Source organism: Schistocerca americana, chromosome 6, assembly GCF_021461395.2.
Source record: "Schistocerca americana isolate TAMUIC-IGC-003095 chromosome 6, iqSchAmer2.1, whole genome shotgun sequence".
NCBI classification, from domain to species: Eukaryota; Metazoa; Arthropoda; class Insecta; order Orthoptera; family Acrididae; genus Schistocerca; species Schistocerca americana.
Window position 1 is genome coordinate 647,310,450 of NC_060124.1, and position 23,640 is coordinate 647,334,089.

General features: G+C 38.0%; 1 pseudogene; it reads left to right on the forward strand.

Annotated features, from left to right (window-relative positions):
• LOC124620365 overlaps positions 1–23,640 on the forward strand; it is a 123,523-nt pseudogene that overhangs the window by 63,351 nt on the left and 36,532 nt on the right.

Genomic DNA, 23,640 nt, shown 5'->3' on the forward strand with positions numbered 1-23,640 from the left:
CTCACCCAGGTGATCTGCAAGATGGGGATATCAAAGTTGTATTTCTTCCACAAAATGTCACATCTCTATGTCAACCGATGGACCAAGGTATTCTTGAGGCGATGGAAAAACATTACAGACACAAGATGCTGGAATACTTAATAGGTGTGATTGATGCTGCAGATGATTTTGTGGAAGCTCTTAAAAAAATTGATGTTTTAAGTGTCATTCATTGATTGCTGAAGCTTGGAATCTAATTCCTCCAGTTCCTCTTGTTAGGTCTTGGAAAAAACTCTTAGATCGTAAGGCAACCTAAGTGGTGGGAAGGAGGAGACAACACCGAAACTCAAGCTGACATAATTTTGGTGAATTTACTGGAGAAGCTGGTTGTAAAGACACACACTTCGAAGACATTGAAGAGTGGATGGAAAATGGCATTTTTTCATGTGACTGAGGATGAAATCGTCCAAATTGTGACCGATCATAAAGCGTTAGAAGACTATGTTTCTGATGATGAATCAGAGAAAAATATTCCTCACACATTCTGTTACGAAGTGATCCAAACTGCCCTGGAGTACATCAGCCAACAGGAGGAGACGATTTATCCTGAAATAGTTTGATTTCAACGTTGGAGATGTATTGTTGCAGCAATAGTTTCTCAAGCAAAAAAAAAAAAAGAAAAAAAGACATTCGTGACTTCGTTACCAAAAAATAAACTCTAATGAAGCATCCTAGAACTTCTATGTCCATAACTTAAAAAGTTTTTTTTTTTTTTTTTACTTTTCTTGAAAGTTCCTCTGGACAGACTTTTCATTCCTTTGAGTAATCTCTAGATTTGTTTCATAATTTTGTTCAGTAGTTTATTTTTTATTCAAAAGAGTAGGTAATAAAATTAAAACTCCTGTTTTTTCCTGCTGCCAAATAAGGGAGATTTTTTCTGTAAGAATGCAAAATAAACGAGCTTTGTTATACAGCATTTAAAAACTTTGAGTTTTCAATCATAGTTTGGTGCCTTTTTAACATGTCAACACAATTTTTTCAGTAAAAAAGTGTAGGGTTATTTGCAACCATATCAGTAATGTTTTACATACCCTACGCACGTTTTACGATCGTATTTCGCAATATTGACGCAATTTGGAGTGTTCACATGTGAAAACAGGGGGACTTTGATTTATCTGGAATTTTCGTTATCGGAACTGACCACCGTCCTGATCATTTCGGATAAACAGGAGTTCACTGTAATAGTCTCCTTGCAACATGCTGTGTCATACAGCTAGGAGCAGCCAGACTATGGAATTGCCGTCCTGCGCATAGGCTGCCATTAACACCCAAGCAAATGACTGCATGTGAAGTGGTGCCATGATCAAGAAGTATGGACTGCTAATGAATGGCGTCACATTATGTTCACTGATGAGTCCCAGTCCTGCACTGCTCCAAATGACTATCGTGGAGAAGTTTGACAGTGACCCGGGGAGATGGGGAGAGGTCCCATTCTTCCACATTTTGGGGGGGGGGGGGGGGGTGGGTCACAAAGGAGTCCCATGGTGTGGGGAGCCATTGGGTATGACTTCAGGTCACGGCTTGTAATGGCCGTGGGAACGCTGATGGTACAGCAGTGTGTAATAGTATTGTGGTGCTATTTTTCAACAGGCCGGTGCTTGTCCACATGTAGTATGTGTCTCTTTAAATTGTCTGTGTGATGTTGATATACTCCTGTGGCCAGTAAAATCCCCATATCTGTCCCCGATATAACATTATGGGACCAACATGGACGTCAACTCCATCCCACTGCCTGTATCCATGATTGCAATGTCCAGTTACAACAGTTGTGGATCACCTTTCTCAGGAGGGTATGCAGCAGCTTTACGACATCCTCCCGCACTGTCCAGGCCAGACAGGGTGCATTGCTGTATTGATAAGTGGGCTCAAACTGATAAGTTCTGTGTAAATTTGACTCTGTTTTGTTATCACTGAAATAACATCACATACCCTCTAAATTAGCTATGTTTCAATTTGTTTTCTCCCCACCTTCTGAGTGTCTCACTTTTTTTCAAGCAGTGTAATTTAAGACAGACATAAGAATATGAAAATGGGATGGCATATCACATTGCTATTCAACTATGCCCCGAAGAAAATTGTAAGATAATGGAGAAGAGCAGGTGCACTATTACACTGACTAGAACGTAAACTTAAAGATAGAATTATATTGTGTAACCTATACCGATGACATAATACTAATTGACAAAAACATCACTGATATGCTAAAGCAATTTGAAATATTAAGGGAGCAAGCTAGGAAAATTGGACTACTAATTTCACCTGGAGAAAAAATTCTTGGCTGATACCAAAATGGCACTGGGTGAACTTATATAGGCAATGACATAGTATTCGGTGTTAAATAGTTTAAATAATTTGGTGAAAAAGACCACTGAACATCATAATGAAAAGAAGGCCATAGAATCCAGACTTCAGAAAGTACAAACTGTCTCTCAGTTAACTAAAAGTATTTTTCCTGGAACTCTAAAATCTAACATTGTACAACAGTGATCAAATTAGAATTTCTTTATGCATGAGAGAGACTCTTTGTCCAACACAAGACATGAAAACAGCAAACTGAATTAGAAGAATGTAAAATTGTAGTAAAAATCTTAGGTCCAAGAATAAAGGATGGGATACATCACACAGAACCCAGTGTGAAATCTCCAGGCAAATTCCTAAAAGCTCTTGTTACAATGTGTCTCCAAGGAATCCAACTTGAGGGACATACAGAAAGAATGTATCCAAACAGGCAGCTCATTGGATTCCCACATACTTGAAAAATAAGATCCTACTGATGAAAACAAACAGGAAGAGACCTTAAGAAATTGGAATCACCACATTTACAGTATTATGATGTAGTGATGAGTCACACAGAGTGCAGTTTCGCAGTAGCTTGATCGATGCTTGTACTTGTGTATGTAGTATATGCAAGTGTGTACAGCGTCTCTTCTGGTGTACTCACGATATGCTAATTTAGTGGCCGAGCAGTAAACCGGATCCCTACTCGGTTCCAGTGTGCTGTGCTAATTATTCTTCTTCACTATACATTTATGCTTGGAGCTGCAAGAGAGGCCATTTTCCGGATAGTGCCACAAAAACAACAAATTCTCAGATATCAGTTTAACTTAAACTCTTCAACATCATAGACAACATTTCACATTAATATGTTGCAGAGCACTAGATTAGTGTTAAAATTGCCAGAGTAAACATTGTTCTCCATGTGACAGATTGTCACCCGATGTCCAAAATCGATAAATTTTATATCTCTGCACAGAGAAGCAGCTGGTTGCTCATTGTCATGTGTGGTGCTAATCAATGGGTCGAGCTCGTTGCTGGCACAGCGCCACCTCAGAGTAAGTGGCCCCTCATCCCAGCAGGTGTCGATGTTTAAACACCCGTATAGCTGCCAAGACTTACTGCGTCTGTGGATAACTCCATCTCTGCACAGAACTTCCCACATTTCCCACACAGTGGGCCCTCGTGTCTCTTACACACAATAAATCTTCAAACTTATTTCATTGGCTAAGTTAAATTTCGAGTGTGATGTGCTATTTCGTAAAAAATAGCAAACGGTAGACATGGATGTTATTGTGACTCTTTCCTAAGGCAACATTTGTGTATTACACTTGTAGAAGTGCACTGCAACATAAAACAGTAGACCGTAAGTTCAAACAATGGAAACTCCAGGTTGGAATATCAGCAGTGTAGGAAAAGATAGAGTGTTAATTACCATAAAGATGGCACGTTAAAATGCAGACAGGCACAGTTAAGACACTTACACATAAGCTTTTGGCCACAACCTTCATCAGAAAAAGAAATAGAAATACACACCATTCATTCACACAAGCAAGCACACCTCACACACACATGACCGCCAACTCCGACAGCTCAGACCAGAATGCTAGTCTGTAAGTTTGCTACACAATAAAATAATTATTCTGAGCTACAAGAAAAATGGATTCAAAGAACTAAACAGCTTGAAGAAAAAAAAGGGAAGCTCCCTGAAGCAACGTAGTTTCACGAGTGTGCATACCAGTGGTAAATTATGAGAGTCGCAACTCTCTGAAATGGATACAAAGGCCACCAGATTGCATTAGCTTTGTTTGTGTCTCGGATTGTTACCAAGAATGGTAGGAGCTATAAGAGATGTGAAGAGTGTAAGATGTTGAGTGATCCCTGTGAAGGACACAGATGCCCTGTACTTCTGTGAGTCAGCATTATCAGCACGCAACAAAATTTGAAGGGGCCTAATTGGGTGTCTCCATTTGCCAGGCTGATTGAATTATGCAATATGCAGATTTGTGAGTCATTCAGATGTGGTAGTGGCCCCATGTTGGACTGCTTGGGAACGTAAGGGTGGTGTGCTTGTCAGCAAGCTTCCGGTTTACCGTGTCTGACGAGCCCATGGGAGAATTGCTGTAATGTACGCCGAGCACATAGTAACCCTTTCACACCTGCACCTGTCATGTGACCAGCAGTGAGACATTCTGCAAGACCCGCGATGACAGTTGTCAGTGAGTATGACAACGACATAGGGAGAGGGCGTGTGGGGCAGCATCGGATATGACTTTAGGTCACTCTGACAGCACAGCAGTATGTCATGGACATCCTACATCCTCATTTGCTACCTCCATGTCCAACGGAGTTACAAGAGACAGACCAGTGAAAACATATCCAGTTGTTGACTCACAAAACGGTTTTGAGCTGTGACGCATGTAGTCTTAAGTGAATCATTCATACAAAAAGAAAAGAAGAAGAAGCTAAAGTCAGAATGTGAAAAAATTGGAGAATGGAATAGATATTTGAAGACTTCACACTTGAAACTCCCAGTTTTCCTATTGTGAAAGTGCCTTTGTGACCATATGCATTTCACTGACAATAAACTTTTTTTTTCCCCCTGGGTCTTGGCTCCATATTTTTTCATCCAGTTGAGTCAGAATACTTGCATTGTATTTGTGAGGTATTGTTTCAGTCTTGCAAGCTAATCTAAAATAGAAATCCCTTTTGCATCCTAGAAAACAATGACCACTCTTTCTCTCCGATTAAGTCACCTTGGCTATTTTTGTGCAACTGCTGTTTCATTTCATCCACGGGAACAGATTGGTGCATAGAATCAGTTGTGTGTCAGATTGTCCCAAATTGTTTTTCACATTAGGTTGTAGTCAGGCTTCAACAGACATGCCACTCACTTTCTGGTATGGCCACGGCATCAACTGTTTTGCACATCTTTTTAATTACTGATCTTGCAATATCACACTGTGTTCTTTCTCAGCATTTTCATATTTGATTGTAATTCTAGGAAGTAGTTCATGAGTCATCTTACAGAGACATATGCCACATATGAATTCAGCCACCCATTCCTTAACTGTTGACTATGAAGGAACTCCCCCCATGAACCATGGACCTTGCCATTGGTGGGGAGGCTTGCGTGCCTCAGCGAGACAGATGGCCGTACCGTAGGTGCAACCACAACGGAGGGGTATCTGTTGAGAGGCCAGACAAACATGTGGTTCCTGAAGAGGGGCAGCAGCCTTTTCAGTAGTTGCAGGGGCAACAGTCTGGATGATTGACTGATCTGGCCTTGTAACATTAACCAAAACGGCCTTGCTGTGCTGGTACTGCGAACGGCTGAAAGCAAGGGGAAACTACAGCCGTAATTTTTCCCGAGTACATGCAGCTCTACAACTTGACTAGAAGAAGAGATCGGTTGGTAGGACATGTTTTGAGGCATCAAGGGATCACAAATTTAGCATTGGAGGGCAGCGTGGAGGGTAAAAATCGTAGAGGGAGACCAAGAGATGAATACACTAAGCAGATTCAGAAGGATGTAGGTTGCAGTAGGTACTGGGAGATGAAGAAGCTTGCACAGGATAGAGTAGCATGGAGAGCTGCATCAAACCAGTCTCAGGACTGAAGACCACAACAACAACAACATGAAGGAACTGACTCCTAATAAGTAAGACGATGCCTGTAGAAAAGTACAACAAAACAGTAATCTCAAAAAAGGACAGGATAGACAGTACATTCTGTAGGACATATTAAAAGTGATTGGTAAAAGAGACTTGGTGTGTTAAATGCAGCTTTTGGTTACATGATAATTGAATTGGATAGATAAACAATCTACTTGCTAAGTGGCGGCAGAACACACACATAAAAGAAGATTATAATTAGGCAAGCTTTCAGAGCCAGTAGCTCATTCTTCAGGCAGAAGGGTTGAAGTGGAAGGAAGAGGGGTGAAGGATAGGTCTAGGAAAAATTGTAGATTTTGAGAAAGTTACCCAGAACTGCAGATCAGGGGAGACTTTCCAGATGGGATGAGAAGGAAAGACTGATTCCACATCTACATACATACTCCACTAGCCACCATATGGTGCATGGCAGAAGGTACCCTGTCTCACTACAATAGTCTGAATAAAATTACTTGATAGTTGACATCAATCACTTGCCGCAACAATGTTGCCACAATGGCTACCAGCTACCGTTTGGTTACAGGTGACAACAAACAAGCGGCTCACTTCACAAATTATGTTAAACGTTTAACACAGAGCAATTTTTCTAGTGGCTGGTGCAAGGTATGTCAGAAATGTTGGATACTCTGTCGACTATTGATTTAAAGTGACCAGTGACTGAACTGGGGAAGACGACCCGTTTTGTATCCCTGACTGTAAACTTGTGTCCTAACCCAGCCGAGAAAATTGTGGTCAACAGTCTGCAGCAGTACTAATATCATGATCGCTTTGTTCATGGCGATTAAAGCTAACGCTTAAGGGTAAACTCAAGACAACAAAAACTCAATTTCAGGGCTGAAAGCAAATTAAAATTTCTCCGTTTCATTTGTTACCTGTAACTATCCTTACTCTAGCTGCACATGCTGCCATGTTAGAAACCAGTGAACAGTCCATGTGGGCACTTGTTCGTGGATTATAGATGACTGAGGCAGATTCCAAATGAAGAAATAGTGACAGGAAGAAAAATAAGACCAAATAGAACAGTCAAAACAATGATGAAAAATGATGCAGCAAAGTATTAAAAATAAAAAAATACATTTAAACCAATTAATTGAATGAAAATAATAATCACACTCTTTTGGTTAGATTTAGAAATAAAAATTTTGCTACATTGATGAGATTCAAACCTACGACATGCTACACATTAGATTAATCTGCCAACCATTGTGCTATGCCACAGCACTGCATGAAGTATTTATATATGTGAATGTAGTGACCCAGTTGCAACTATGAACTGCAACCTTAAAAATTTCAGTTTCACACAATGTAGTGAAAAGCTTATCTAATGTAAGATGATCTCTGTGAATATGATAACTATATGTATGATACTGAATTACACCTTGTGCTGAGTTATTCGGTAGTGTTTGGTTAGTGCTATGAATGAAATGTGTGTCTTTCATTAGCATTGTTAATGTGTGTTGTTTTTGGTGTAGCTATCGCGTGTCATGAAATACATAATAAAAGTGTCGGGCTCGTAATTTGGGATACAAATACATCAAGAAAGAATGCTGAACCAGGAATTGGAAGTGACTGGCCAATTTTGGTGGAGTTTGGCAACAGCAGACAGTTCAAGTGTGACGCTGACTACTCTTATTGGCGTTTGAAGTGCCAACTATCAAGTAATTTTATTTCAACTGTAGTCAGTTCCTTTTCCGTTCCATCTGCCAATCGATTGAGGAAAAAGTGAATGTCTATATGCCTCTCTATGAGTCCTAATTTGTCGTCTCTTATCTTCGTGGTCCTTACGCATAATGTATGTTGGTGCAATCAGAATTGTTCTGCAGTCAGCACAGTGTTCCTCAAAATCCCTCCAGGGATTCCCATTTGAGTTCCAGAAACATCTCCATAATACTTGTATGTTGTTGTTTCGACCTACTGTTAACAAATCTAGTATCCTGCCTCTGAATTACCCCAATGTCTGCTTTAATTCGACCCCTTGTGGATCCCAGACACTAGCATCCTATATGTGATGTCCATCACAGCTGAGCCACACTGTAGTAAAATCCACCCAACAAACGAAAGATGATTATTCGCCCTCCCTACCATGACCCTCACAAGTTTGTTCCATTTTATATCACATTGCAACGTTATGTCCAGATATTGAAACAATGTGACTTCATTCATGACACTACTAATGCTGGATTCTGGCATTATGGATTAGTTTTTCCAACTCATCTGCAGTAACTTATATTTTTCTACATTTAGGGTTAGCTGTCATTTATCACACCAACTGGGAACTTTGCCCAAGTCATCTTTTATCCTCCTAAATCACTCAACGATGACACCTTCCATACACCACAACATCATCAGCAAACAACCACAGATTACTGTCCACTTTGTCCATCAGATCAGTTATGCACATAGAAAATATGAGTAATAGCGCTCCTATCACACATCCCTGGAATGATCCTAATGATACCCTAGTCACTGATGGACACTCACCGTCGGGATAATGTAGTGGGTTCTATTACTTCAGAAGTCTTTGAGCCACTCACATGTCTGGGAACCTATTCCATGTGCTTGTACCTTTGTTAAAAGTCTGCAGTGAGGCACTATGTCAAATGCTTCTCGGAAATCAAGAAATATGGAATCTGGGTTTGTGAATTTTGTGATGGCAAAGTTAGAGGAGCAATGCATCTGCATTAAATTTTGCGTGAAACTCAAGAAAACCTTTACACAGACACACCAAATGATGCAGGGAGCCTATAGCGATGAGTGCTTAAGCCATACTTGGTGTTATGTATTATTCACACGTTTTAAAATGGCTTTACAAAAGTCAAAAATAATCCTTGTTCAGGATGCTCTTAGATGTCCCCTGATGACGCTTGTGTCAGGAACGTCAAAGAAATTGTGTGTGGCAGTCGAAGATACACTGTCTGAGAGATTGTAGAAGAATGTAACATTTCAATTGGATCATGTTATGAAATGACACAGCATCTTGGAATGCATTGTGTTGCCGCCAAGTTCATTCCACGGCTCATGAGTCAAGACCAAAAAAACTTTTGGATCTCACAAATGAGAATGAGATGTTCCTTGCGAGAATAGTATGACCCCTGCAGACTTCTTTTTATTTCCAAAGTTGAAAAGGATGAAGTTTTGCAATGGTAGATGAGATAAAAGAAAATTCGCAGACGGCACTTTATGCGACCCAGCAAGATGTGTGTCAAGACTGCTCCTGGAAGTGGAAATGATATTGGGAGCAGTGTATCAATTGTGGAGGAGAGTATTTCGAAGGAGACAATCCATAGTAATTAAAAGATAAGCATAGAAAATTTTGTGGACAAAGTTTTGGAATTTTTTGAACAGACGTCGTATGACAAAAGGGCATGCTGAGTTGCCCATGAGCGATGCTTTGTACTGATTTGTGGACATAAACTTATTGGTCTCTATGAAACTGATTAGATTCAAACCCAGAATATGTTCAAGAATTCTGCAGCAAACTGATGTTACGGGTATTGGTCTGTAATTTCGAGGGTCTGTTCTTTCGCCCTTCGTATATACAGGAGACGCCTCTGTATTTTTTTCCCCAGTTGCTAGGTCTTTCTGCTGGGTGAGAGATTCACAATAAATACAAGCTAAGTAAGGGTCCAGTGCCATATAGCACTCTTTGTAAAACCAAATTGAGATTCCATCTGCAACTGGCGACTTATTTGTTTTTAATTATTTCAGGCGTCGGGGATGCTTACGAGGGTGGTTTGAAAAGTTCTTGAAACAGAATAGAAAAAATGTACTTATGTCACTGAAACTTTTTTGTTTTTCAATGTACCCTGCTTGTAGATTAATTCACTTGGTCCAACAGTGTTCCAATACCTCGATCCCATCTCGACAATGATTTTCCTCCAGGCCTATAAAATAGTTGTCAACTCAGGCTATCAATTCTTCATTTAAGTGAATCTTCATCCGCAAAGAAAAATTTTAAGTTTAGGGAAGAGGCACGTGTGGCAACAATTCATACCTTAGTTTGTGTAATTTTACCATGGCGATGGTACATGCATGCGAGCGTGCATTTGCTTGATGCTAGACGACTTTCTTCCTTATTAAACCTGGCCTTTTTCGCATATCATTTGTTGCAATTTGTCCAGAAGGTTAGCATAGTATTCTCCAGTAATTGTTTGCCCAGTGGGGAGATAATGTACAAACAGAATCCCCTTCTCATCCCAGAACACTGATGCCATGCTCTTCCCCGCTGAAGGAATTTGGTGGCGCATCCCAGAACACTGACGCCATGTCCTTCCCCGCTGAAGGAGTTTGGCGGCGGAGATTCAGCATGTTTCCACTGCCTTGATTGTTGCTTTGTCTCTGGGGTATAGTAGTAAACCAAAGTTTCCTCGTGGTCACAAACCAGCACAAAAGATCTTGTTTGTTTCTCCTAAAACAGGCCAAACATTGTTGTGATATGTCCATTCTCATTCGTTTTTGACACAGCGTCAAGAGTCGCGGCACCCATCTTGTGAATACCTTTCAGATGACATCTGGCAAGCGTGAGCAATTTCATGCACTCTAAATTGGTGATCCTCCTTGATCATTATGCGGACTTTTGCAATGATTTCTAGAGTAGTGACACGTTTTGGCTGACCTATTCATGGATGATCATCATCTAAGCTCTCCTGACCAAATTGAAATTCATTTATCCACTTGGCAACAGTTGAAGACAAAGGAGCAGAGTCCCCTGGTGTTTTCTGGAAATCGGCATGAATGTCCTTCACTTTCATACCTTTCTTTATGAAGTATTTAATCACTGCTTGAATCTCGACCCGACCCCCCGTCCCGTACCGTCGCGTCTTTGCAGATCACTGCACAGGAACAACAACAGAGCCGTGTCACTGCCACAGCTCTCTTCCAAGAGCACTGACATGGGACGGGTTTACAGGCAACAGTCCAACGAATATCATGTGAACAACTTGTGCTAGTGCTGGCCTCTTGTGGTGATTGTTGTTAGGTGTCTTTGTGCTATTGTCAAATGACGGTATGTTTATATGATTCTCTTGCATGAATGATTTCTTAAATGCAAAATTTAAAACATTTATCTCCTACTGCCACACCAGACTGGTCAAGTGACTTGATGGAATTCTTTGACTCACTTAGTGATTTTACATAGGACAATAAATTCCCCTGCTTCTCAGCCAGATCTTTTGCTGAGGTATGACAGTGGTAGTAACCTTTCCTTGTTGCCATTTGGCATTCTCTTTTGAACCAAGAGTGCAGTAGCTTTTCCTTCCTCAGTATTTTCCAAATTTCATTGTTAAACCGCAGTGGCTCTTTTGCATCCTTAATTCGTTTACTAGGTACAGACTTGTTGAGAGTGCAATTCACGATCTGTTTAAGCTTTGACCATAATCTCTCTACGTCCATCTTAATGGAACTAAGTGATGTCAGTTCTGTCTAAGTAAGATGCTAACATCTGCTTATCTGCTCTTTCTGGCATGAACATTTTCCTAGCCTTCTTGACTGATTTATTAATTTTTGTAACCTTAGTTGTTATTATGTTATCATGATTATTAATCCCCATCTCTATGCTGAAGTCATTGATGATATCTGGCCTGTTTGTAACTACAAGGTCTAAGATATTTCCATTGCATGTGGCATGGCAAACTAGGTGCTCAAGACAATTTTCGAAAACCACATTCAAAAGTGCTTCACAAGATTGACTGCACCCCCTGCGATGAAGCCATAGGCTACCATCTATACTCAGTAGGCTAAATTCACCTCCAACTAGTATTGCATGATCTAGGTATTTATGTGCTACTGTCTGTAGACTTTCTGTGAATGGCTCCAAAACTGTCATAGCAGAACTGGGTGGCTGATTATCCATTAATTAACGTGATTTCACCTAGACTTGTTATACGCAACCAGATAACTTCACTGTCACAATCAGCTTTGACCTCAATAGAGACAATGGACACTCCCTCTCCTACAGTGTCTAACCTGCCTTTCTGATATATATTCCATTAATCACTAAATATGTCAGAGCTTTCTGCTCTCGGTTTCAGCCATCTCTCAGTCTCTGAGAATAATTTGAGTGCGATACTTTCCTGGATGGCAGTAAATTCGGAAACTGTGTTACAAGTACATTGACAACTGATAAAATTTTGACAATCTACACTGGAGTGAATTCAAAAGATAAACCTCAACCAACATTGAATGTATCTTGGTGATAAAGAGCCCAAATAAATAAATTGATGATTTTATTCCATTTCATCTGATTGAATGAAACACACACAGCATAACTACTCAGAAAACAACTATAGTGCTGATTACATTTACTATCATACATGTAGCACTCTGAGAACATTTCACCTTGTCATAGTAGTCCTGTGTTTTGGAACTAGGCAGTGCTTCATTTCACAAAGCGAAAGGAATAGCTTGTGTAAAAAACAAAAGAAGGGGAAATAGTGGTTGCTGGTGTTTTTAACACTATCATTCAATTTAGTTCCTATTGTGAACTTTGCAGCTAGGATATGTAAATGCTCTGAGACTGCTATTGATAATATCTTTATGAACAAATCTAGGGGAAAAACATCATATCACAAAACCAATAGTAAATGGACTATCTGATCACGACGTGCAGCATCTTGTGTTAAATGTTGAAACTTGTCAGGATAAAAAAATATTAAATCTGAGTACAGGAGGATAATAAATAAGCCAGAAATTGAGGAATTCAGGAAATTGCTCAAAGACATGAACTGGAGAGATGTTTACCTGACTCAAATGGAAAATGCAAAGCATTTATTAATAAAGTTACCTCCTCTTTTGAAAATTGTTTTCCCCTAAAGGTAACTCAGATCACACAGAAGTCAAAAGATAAACCATGGATTATACAAGGAATAAAGATATCATGTGGGGCAAAAAGGAGACTGTATCTACTATCTAGGAACGTTTCTGATATTAGAATTGTAATGCATTACAAAGAATACTGCAAAATATTGAATCAAGTAATCCAGAAATCGAAGTAGCTTTATTAAGAGAAAATGATAATTGTATCGGGCAACAAAATAAGAACTGTTTCAGATATAGTGAAGACAGAGAGAAGTGGGGCCAAAAAGGAAGTGGAACAGATAGCTCTAAAAGTAAATGAGACTTTGGTAACAAGTGCATGTAGTGTTGTAAATCTCTTAAGCAAGACTTAATTTTTGTTACTGACGGCTCGTGGTTATCAGGTTCGGTGAATGGTGCAATGGAGTATCTGGGACCAGTCTTTGAAGAACATCGTGTAGAACCTATTCGAGGAACTTTGAATTCCAACCATTGCTTCTCAGTATACTTACTCCTTAATGAAATTTGTTGCAAGTTATATATCTATATTTCCAACAAGTAGCTCAATACATATTATCAATACTAGGAATAAGAAAAATCTACATAAAGACCTAAAATCACTTATGCTGGTCCAAAAGGGGGTCCAATATTCAGGAACACACATTTTCAATAAATTACCAGCAACCATTAAAAACTTGGTTTCAGATAAAGCACAGTTTAAACAGAGTTTGAATGACTTTTTGATAGGCAATGCCTTCTACTCTATAGATGAATATCCTAACAGAGACTGTTAGGCCAGCTTAAGTAAAAATATGTTAGATATAAGTTTTGACAGCACTTGGTTGCAACAGTCAAAATTAGGTATTTTGTGTATGATAAATTTATTAATAGTGCATAACAATGTTTCATTCTGACAGCGTATTAATTCTGTAAATATTAGCTTTTCCAGTTTATTGTATTGTATTCACCTATTTTGACAATCTCATGACAAATGATCAGGGTAGTATTCATTATATTAAAATGTTTTGTGTTATACATTCTGACATGTTCCACACCCTCGAGAATCATCTCATTTTTTCGGTGTATGTAATGAAAACTGAATCAAATCAAATCCAATCACCATCTCTCATCATGTAATAACTTCACTTCTTCTTCTTCCCTTGTCGTCTCCTGTTTTTCCAGTACTCGTCCATCTCCTCCTCATGTTTTTCCCCCTTTATTCTATTCGTGTTGTTCTCAATCCCCTATTTCTTCTGCATTGAAAGCCTTTTATTTTTATTTACTTATTTTTTTTTATTGAGGTGAGTCTCTACGGACTGTGTGGTAACAACCGACTTCACTCTAGTGTCCAGGTCTTGTTCTTGCTCCAGCTTTGACTTCCTGCCAGTATCTTCTGAGCCCCTGCAAGAAGTGCCTTTTTATGCTCTTCAGATAATGGTCCTCACTGTCTTTCGGATGTTGATGCCATGTTAAAACCTTGGTAGTTGGTCACCAATCTTCTAAATTTGTTCCTTTCAGGAATTTCTCTCTGAGATACCAATCTGCTTAAGATCTTTTTCACATTCTTTGAACCATCTCGGCCTCGTTTTCTTAGATGGGATGAAACTCCATATTCTTTTTGTTAGTCGATCACCGTCCATTTTCATGAGATACCATAAAATAACAATCATTTCTTCGTAATGGATGCTGTGATAGGTTCTGTCTTGCTGCACGAGTCCTCATTTGCTCTCATTCGCCATTGTCCATCGACCCATCTATTACCTTAGGATTTTCCTTAATATCCTACACTCACGCTTTTCCAGCCGCTCAGCTTACCTTGTCTATTCGTGGTCAAAGATTTGGATGCTTATAAGCCCTCAGGTTTTACAACTGTATTATAATGTTGGAACTTGGCCCATATACTCATAGACTTTTTGTTATAAGTATTCTTTGTCAGTTGGTATGCTTGGTCTAACTTCCTCATCCCGACAATTGCTTCTTCTTTTAATCCATTCTCCAGGTGGATGACTTCACCAAGATACCTGAAATTCTTAACTCATCCAATTTTTTCCGAGGTTGGTTATCATCCATTCAGGTCCATCACAGATGTTCGTCATATGTTTTGTCTTTTGAATAGAGATCTGGAGTCTAACTTTTTTCAGCAATTTCTGACAGCCTATTTATCTTGTTGACTGCTGACTCTATGTTGTTAGCAAAAATGGCTAGGTCAGCCGCAAAATCTAAGCAGCCAATGCACACCCCTTTGTTCTTAGGACCAAGTCTGAACCACTCTTCATTTGTTTCTCCTTGGGCTAATAACTTTCTCCACTCTTGAATGACCTTTTCCAAGACACAATTGAAAAGGTTCAGATACCTCACCCATAAATTTAATTTTTGACACTGTGTTAGTAAGAGTTTGTTTGATCAGCTTTCTTTTCCAAAATATTCATTACTGCCTGTCAGTCGATGGAGTCATATACTTTCTGAAAATCAACAAATATGACCACATAGTTATTTTTCCAATTTTTTTTGTACCTGATCATGCTCTTCAGGTTAAAGATCTGTTCTGCGCAAGAATCGCCCTTTCGGAAACCAGCTTGATAGTCCCCAATCAGTTGGTTACAATGATCTTCTATTCTATTCTGTATCACTTTGGAGAGAATCTTATATGTAACAGATACTAATGAGGTACCCTTATAGTTATTGACATTCTATTTATCACCTTTTTTGTGTATACGATGGATTAAAGCTGACTGCCATTCAGTTGGTATCATCCCAGCTCTCCAGATCTCCTCAAAAAGTTGGACTAGTATATCTAGAGTTTCATTATTTGCCAGCTTCAGTAGTTCCACCACTATTGAATCCTCTCCAGCTGCCTTATTATTCTTAAAGTTGTTGATGATCTCTTTGGTCTCCTCTTTACCAGATGGAGATGAGGGGTAGTTTGTGGATTGGGGCACATACAGGGAATCTTTCTTTCGGTTCATCACAATTAAGTAGGTTTTCAAAGTAACGAGACATTATCTTGCAGTTCTCTTTGTTGGTCAGGCCGAGTGTGGTGTGCGTACTGTAAGACCTTCAGTACACACACCATCAGATTATTTGACTTGTTGCTCTAACGAAGTAAGCGAGTGTCAGCAATATGTCTCGTGGTCTTATCATGGCATGTTTATCTTCTGCCATTAGGTCAGACGATAGAAATGCCACTTGCACACTTAGAGTAGCAGATTGATGGTGACCAACTTTAAATAGAACTTGATTAATTTTCACACACATTTATTAAAATAATAACAAATATAAAAATTATTTAACTTGGTTCTGGATGCTATTTACAATTGACAATCTGAAGTTCCTTTGGTATTGGTACGTTAATCTTATTCTTACATATATCTCGGATACTTGACAAAAGTGTCTATACATTTATCTTCATGGCTATGTACAGGAATATGGTAATCTTATTAGGCGCAGACTGGATCTTGACTATGGACTGGCACAGACAATTGTAGAACTCGTACAGACTGGTACAGACTAATGCAGACTGGTACAGACTAATGCAGACTGGTGCAGACAAATGCAGACTGACTGATCGAAGGTCTTTACACCCGTTATAATACCTCGCACGTTCATGTATCACTGCGTGAGTGTGATGCGCGAGGAGAAAGTGTTCTATGTTAGCAGCAATCTCATTGGCTGCGTTACATATTAATACGCGGATCGGCGGAAGCAGAATTTGGTCCGTCTCTATGGCAGCGCCATCTCGTAGTGGGGAGATGGACGAGTGCTGCGCCTGCGCTGTTGTGCTTAGCGGGGCGCACTCTAGTGGGAAATTTGTGTACGCGCTGAATACGCGGAACTATGTACACAACACTGAGCTTTCCATTTTCGTCTCTAAAACAAAAACTAGGGGCTTGGTATCCTTTCAAATTCGATTTGAACGTCTGATAGAAGTCTCTGACATTGTTTATCTGGATACGCTGATCGATCTGTTCTAACTGCTGTTTCTCATGCAGTAGAGTTCTGGCTGCATATTTTTGAACTTCATGGAATACATCAAAATCATCAGGTCTCCTGGTAGAGTTCCACTATTTCCATGCACTTGCTGTTTGGGCCACCACCTCACCACAAACCTCATTCCACCATGTATGATTCCTCTTTTTAGCTGTCAGGATTGTAGTATTAGCTGCTTGTTGGATCATGGAGGCAATGTCTGCCCATTTATGGGATTCAACTGTGAGTTACTGGTGGCATTGTTCCATTACGTTTTGATTGATTTTGAGCTTCGCAGTATCATATTTATGAAATTTATTTCCGGTTTTCACAGTCTTATTGAGAGGGATGAAATTAATTTTGATCTTGGAGAGGTGATGATCCTTTTACATTCAGTATGTTATCTGTAAAAAGGTTTCTTTCTATTATTTCTGATTGTTTGATGTTGTTTCTTTCTTATTTCTGTAATCCATGCTATCATTGATTCCTTCTTCCAGAACTACTCATTCAGTAGAGGTCTCTAAAAATTTAGCCATTACTTCTGATATTTTCTCAAAATTTTTGTATATCTCCTCATTACTTCTCATTTTCCAGCCATCTGTAGCTTGTATTGCAACCATTATTTTCTAATAATGCTCCTTTGTGGAACCTCTGTTCTGTCCAGCTTATAGTTCATCATTAGGCATCCTCATCCATGTAAGCATCCTGGTCATACCACTGTGGGATAGTGTTTAAATTTGTTTTTTTTAGTTGTACATTTCTTGTTGTAAATATCCTTTGTCAAACGATTTGCTCTGTCCAGTTTGCTGACTCTTGCATCTACTGTTAATTCTTCTAGTCCATTTTGTTGTACAGTTTGTCCAATATATTTAAATTTACTTACTAATGCTATTTTACATTTTTGTTTTTCTAAGAATGTTGATGCATTGTTTGAAATTGTCATCAATGTTGTTTTTTCGTCTGAAATTTTGGGACCAGCTCTCTTTGCTATTTCTTCCAAAAGATTTCTTTTAATAACTGTCTGTCAGATTTTTTGAAAGTATATCAGAATCATCTGCAGAAGCCAGGCAGTTTACCTTAATTCCATTTGTTTTTCGTCCTAAAACTATTGGTTCAATTTTGTGATTTTTTTTCTCCAAATTCCAATAACTTTCTATTTTTTCTAGAATGTAGTGTTACAGTAAAGGTGATAAACTGTCCCCTTGTCTAACACCAGTTTTTATTTCAAATGGTTGAGATACTTCTCCCATAAATTTAGCTTCAGTCACCCTATTTGCTAGTGTTTTGAGGATTATGTTTGCTTTAACACAAAATTCTTTGATGATTTTACCCATAATTTCTCTGCCTACCAAATCAAATGTTTTCTTGAAACCAATACGTGATACTATTATTGGTTTGGTGATTAACAGTCTGTGGAGAATTATCAATTTTCTAATAAACATCTGTTCTGTGCAGGGTCTTCCCTTTCTAGAGCTCCTTGAGATTCTCCCAGTTATTTGTCTAAAGTTTCTACAACTCTGTCCAGAGAATTTTTGATAATATTTTGTATACCACTGGCAGAAGTCAGGCATCTCTGCAATTGTTGACATTTTGTGTGTCCCCTTTTTTTCATAGCTGTGGATTAATGCTTTCAATAATCTCTTCAGCTTTCCAAATGTTCTCAAACAGCAGTTGTAGATCATTTGTGTGTTCTGACTATTTCAATAATTTTGCTGTAGTGGAGTCTTCATTTGTTGCTTTGAAGTTTTGGAATGATTTGATGGCTTCATGAATTTATTGTTCTGTTAGTGGAAAATCTTCCTCCAGATGTTGTGGGACTGCTATTATATATTGCTACAATGTGCTGTTATTGTTATTGTTGTTGTTGTTGTTGTTGTTTGGTTGCCTGTTCTTCAGCACTATCTTTCTGTTTCGTTTATCTATTTGCCGCCATTTTAGCCCATTTACCGGTATTTTCAGCTTGTTCTTCACTTATTTGACCTTTTGGTGGCTCCTCTTGAAGAGATCTTATTTCTCAGCATTTAAAATTACATCATCTGCTGCTCTTTCGCATCTGAATTTCATCATGTCCAGTCTAGTTTTTTCATTCATTTAACCATCCATCTTCCATGACTCAAGATCCTAAATTTTCATCCTTATTTCTTGAACAGTCTCATTTCTCTTTTTACATTTTCCAGATGAAGAAACTTTTGGTCCTCAAAGCTAAGATTAGTATCACTTTTTTTATTTGTTTCTGCCTATGGCTGCTATATCTCTTTAGTTAGAATATTTTCTCTCTCTGTATTTGATTATAGTCTAAGTCTGAATATTTTTATAAGTACATTTATTGCTGTAGCAATGAGTAAAATAAATTGTATTGCACTGCCTGTAGCATGTAGCACCATTTTGACTGTTAGTCCTCTTGCTGTACAAAAAGTAGCTTTGATGATTACTTAATGCAAGTATTTTGTAAGAGCTGTGGAATGGTTAGTATCTGTTTATATTTTTCTGATTAATTCAAGCTCGTCAATGCACATCCTGTGTTAAGGAAATATTTGCACTGAATTTACTGTGTGTTAAATATAAGCAGTGGATCCATTGGGGTAGTCTTTTTGGTAGAAATATGTCAAGGTGAACAAAACAGGAGATGGTGAAGGAAGAGAGGGAAAAGATCAACATTTGCTTCTCATCAGCAATATAACTGGGTTGAAACATTCAGTGAAAATTATCTGTGACAGGAAGTTGTCAGAAATACATTTTTTGAAGAAACTTTATGTTTGTATAAGCATTTATTAAATTTAAAAATTGGATTTCATGTGTTAATACAAAAGGTAATGTTTTGCATTGCAGGCATGCTGAACCTGTCAAAGATGAAGAATCGGCCAATGATTCTTATTGGAGGGTAACAGTATGTATAACTTAAACTTGAGATTCTTGAAAATAAAGCTAGTCAGTATTTCTTAACAGTACTGATTTAAATACATCTAAAAGATCGCTGTTACCTAAATGAAAGTTGACGAGCAAAGTCTTAGTGGACATTTGTATAAATTTGTCATAGGTGTTATTTACAAGAAGAGTAAATAGTTTCAATAGGAATGTGGTGAGACATTTAACAAATGTGATGACCACACATTAATAGGACCTTGTAACACTACCATTATGATATTAGTATGCTTTTATGTAAATAACAGAAACCCTGTCCCTATGTTGCCACGTATAACCCTCTTACTAAAATTTAGTTTAGTTTCCAAATAAAATACACTGTGGACGGATAGTCCTGTTTATAGGAAAAGATAATCAATAGAGTTATCCTTCTTACAGGATTTACCGTGTGTTGCATCTAATGGATAAGTAAATTGGACTATTCACTTCTTTTCCTAAGATCTTACCCAGTGGCTAGATAGAAACACAGTATGAATAATAATATACTGAAGCTAGGACAACTCATTTCCAAGTTCATTTAGTGGTTTAAAACATGTACTTAATGGTCACCAACCTATCCTGGCAATGAAATAGTGAAGTATTGGAGAAGCAGGAATGTGAATTTTGCCTACTTTCTTGCTACTGTTTAGTTTGGCTCTTCGAATAAATTACCCCACTTAAACAATTTTGGGCTACATCTTTATACATTATGATTTAAAAAAAGAAAAAGCCCAGTAGATAACTTCAAGGAAGGTAAAAAAAATTAGCCGGGGATGGGGGGAACAACCTTTAGAAAAGCACTTTCCATAATCAAGAAACTTAAATACTTAGACACTAAAGCACACACTTTTTAACTGAACATTTCACTTAAAGAAAACCTCTTTCTTGGTGGAATTTACTTTCAAAAGCTATTATTCTTTGAACTAATTCTGTATAGCCATCTAACAGGTTCTAGTAACTTGGCTTCACTCTGATTGAATTTTATGTAAGCAAACTATAACACTTTGCAATAGTTAAGAAAACATTTTTATTATTTACACTAAAGCAATTTAAATGGTGCCTCTTTATATTAACTTGGCACTTCACTCTGATTGAATTTTATGTAAGCAAACTATAACACTTTGCAATAGTTAAGAAAACATTTTTATTATTTACACTAAAGCAATTTAAATGGTTCCTCTTTATATTAACTTGGCACTTCATAAGTCCGTAAAACAGGACACTCGGATCAATCAAACACCAGGAAGGAACCCTATACAGATGTATGATTAGGATGAAATGACAGGGTGAGCCAGTTTCTGTAAATTTCAAGAATGATTATTAAATCACAGTTTAAATTAATGGTTCATGCTGTACAAAGGTAAAAATAGAAAAAAATCTTATCTGGTGGCTATAGGCTTGGGTTTGGCGAACAGTTATGACGGCTACACTACCCACACTATGGCCTGCAAGTTTCTTGCTGTATGGGCTCAATTTCTCTTCTTGGCTTCATTCAGTTTTACATAAAGTAGCTCAACAACTCGCAGCTATGCTGTAGGCTGTTTGCAGTCTTCAACCAAGGCATTTTTATGAAAATTTGCAGGCAAAGCTTCTGCTCCACAAAGGAGTTACCTCAATCACTGCTGCCTACAGACTGTGTGACTTACTTCCCACACTTGCTCAAGGTAGCACGCCAATTCGCCTTTCGCACCTTTTCCACTCCCCACATCGTTCAAACAAAAGCACACTGGCTTTTACATAACACCTATTTCTTACATTGTTCCTAAGCATGACCATTTCTTAAATTGTCAAATTTACATCAACATGAACAATTTATACACACAAATATTTTTAAATACAAAATGTTATCAAAACATTATTTAGACCCTTGGTATCCTTTGTAGAGGACTTGGGCAGGTTTGTCCCATCCTAGTACACATTATTTTGTTACCTCCCTTCAGATATTCCATTTAGCTACATCTACAATAATTCCCAATGTTCTGCCTTTTGAGGTGTCCAGTGCGGGTTGTTTTTATTTTTTATTTGATATGCGTATTCCATAGATCCATACATGCGAGTGATTCGCCTGGATGTGGAACGTGTCAATACAATTGTACAAATACAATTAATGCTACAGAATAGTAATATAATTCAATGATATAGATATTAAAAGCTGTCATTAAACTAGTATAGCAATTCTCAACATAACATTATAACTATAACATTAACACTATAACATTAACATAATATTGTATCATCCATCTAATAACTAAGAGACTAAATACATCTATTATTAAGGGAGGGCATTACTTCTGGAAAAGAATTCATCTAACGAGTACAGTGGATGGTCGAGCAGGTATTTTTTTAACATACCTTTGAACAGCGTTTCATTTTCTATTGTACATTTAATATAATTAGGCAATGCATTAAAAGTCTTTATAGCCGCATTTTTTACTCCCTTCTGTACAAGTGTTAAATTTTTTAGTTCAACATGTAGATCATCTTTACCTCTAGTATTGTAGTTATAGTACGAACAATTTGTTTCATACTGAGCATAGTCTTTATTAACTACATTCATCAGAGAGTATATGTACTGACATGTTGTGGTCAGAATACCTAACTGTATAAAAAGTTTTCTACATGAGGTTCGTGGAGGAACCCCACACATGATTCTGACTGCTCTCTTCTGAGCATTTAAGATTTTTTTTGAGGCTGGTGAATTACCCCAGAATATTATTCCGTAACTCATTAATGAGTGAAAGTACCCAAAGTAAGACGATTTTAAAATGTTGATGTCCCCAAAATGAGTAATTATTCTTAGAGCAAAAGTTGCTGATGAAAGCCTTTTTAGAGTAAGGGACACATGCTGTTCCCAGTTGAGCCTACTGTCAATGTGAACCCCCAGGAATTTAGTGGATTGCACCTGTTCTAGTTCCTGGTTGTCATGAGCAATTACTATACTTTCTAGAGTTTTATTTTTGTGTGGAACTGTATAAAATTAGTTTTTTTAATATTAACTGAAAGAGAATTAATTGAAAACCAAGCTGTAACTTCTCTGAGTATATCATTAACATCAGTCTCCATATCAGCAGTAGACTGACCATCAACGACAATGCTTGTATCATCAGCAAACATTGTGAATTCACAATTTTTACTAATGGACAGGGGTAAATCATTAACATATATTAAAAACAGCAAGGGTCCAAGGACAGATCCCTGGGGAACTCCATGCTGAATTTTGCCCCATTCAGAATCCACTAGATTAGGAGATCCTTTGTTGCAGCCATGTAGAACCACCTTTTGTTTCCTGTCTTGAAGATATGATTTTAGCCAGTTACCTATAGGCCCTTTGATTCCGTAATGATAGACCTTCTCCAAGAGTATCTTGTGGTTTACACAATCAAAGGCCTTGGAAATATCACAGAAGACACTAACTGGTGACTTCTTACTATTAATAGACTCCAAGACATCATTTGTGAGTGAATATATGGCACACTCTGTGGAAACCCCTTTTTGAAAACCAAACTGTCTGTGGTTAATAATATTAAGTTTATCAAGATGTGCCACAATCCTGTTATACACTGCCTTTTCAAGAACCTTTGAGAATGTTGTTAAGAGAGAGACAGGACGATAATTTTTTACAACTGTAGCATCGCCAGACTTGAAAAGAGGTCTCACAGTGGCATATTTCATTCTCTCTGGAACAACTCCCTCATAAAGAGACATGTTGCAAATGTGAGCAAGTACTACACTTATATAATTACTGCAGGCTTTCAACAGTTTATTAGAGATGTTATCTATACCTGAAGATCCTTTACTTTTCAATGAGTGAATTATTTTTTTTATTTCATTAACAGTTATGGGTGTTACATTTGTATCATTAAAACATTGTGGGAGGTTAAGTTTCAGAATATCTAAAGCTTCTCTTAGGTCACCACTGAACCTATTTGAGAGGTGACACTTAGAAAGTGGTTGTTAAATGTGTCTGCTATCTGTTTACTATCAGTTATTTCCA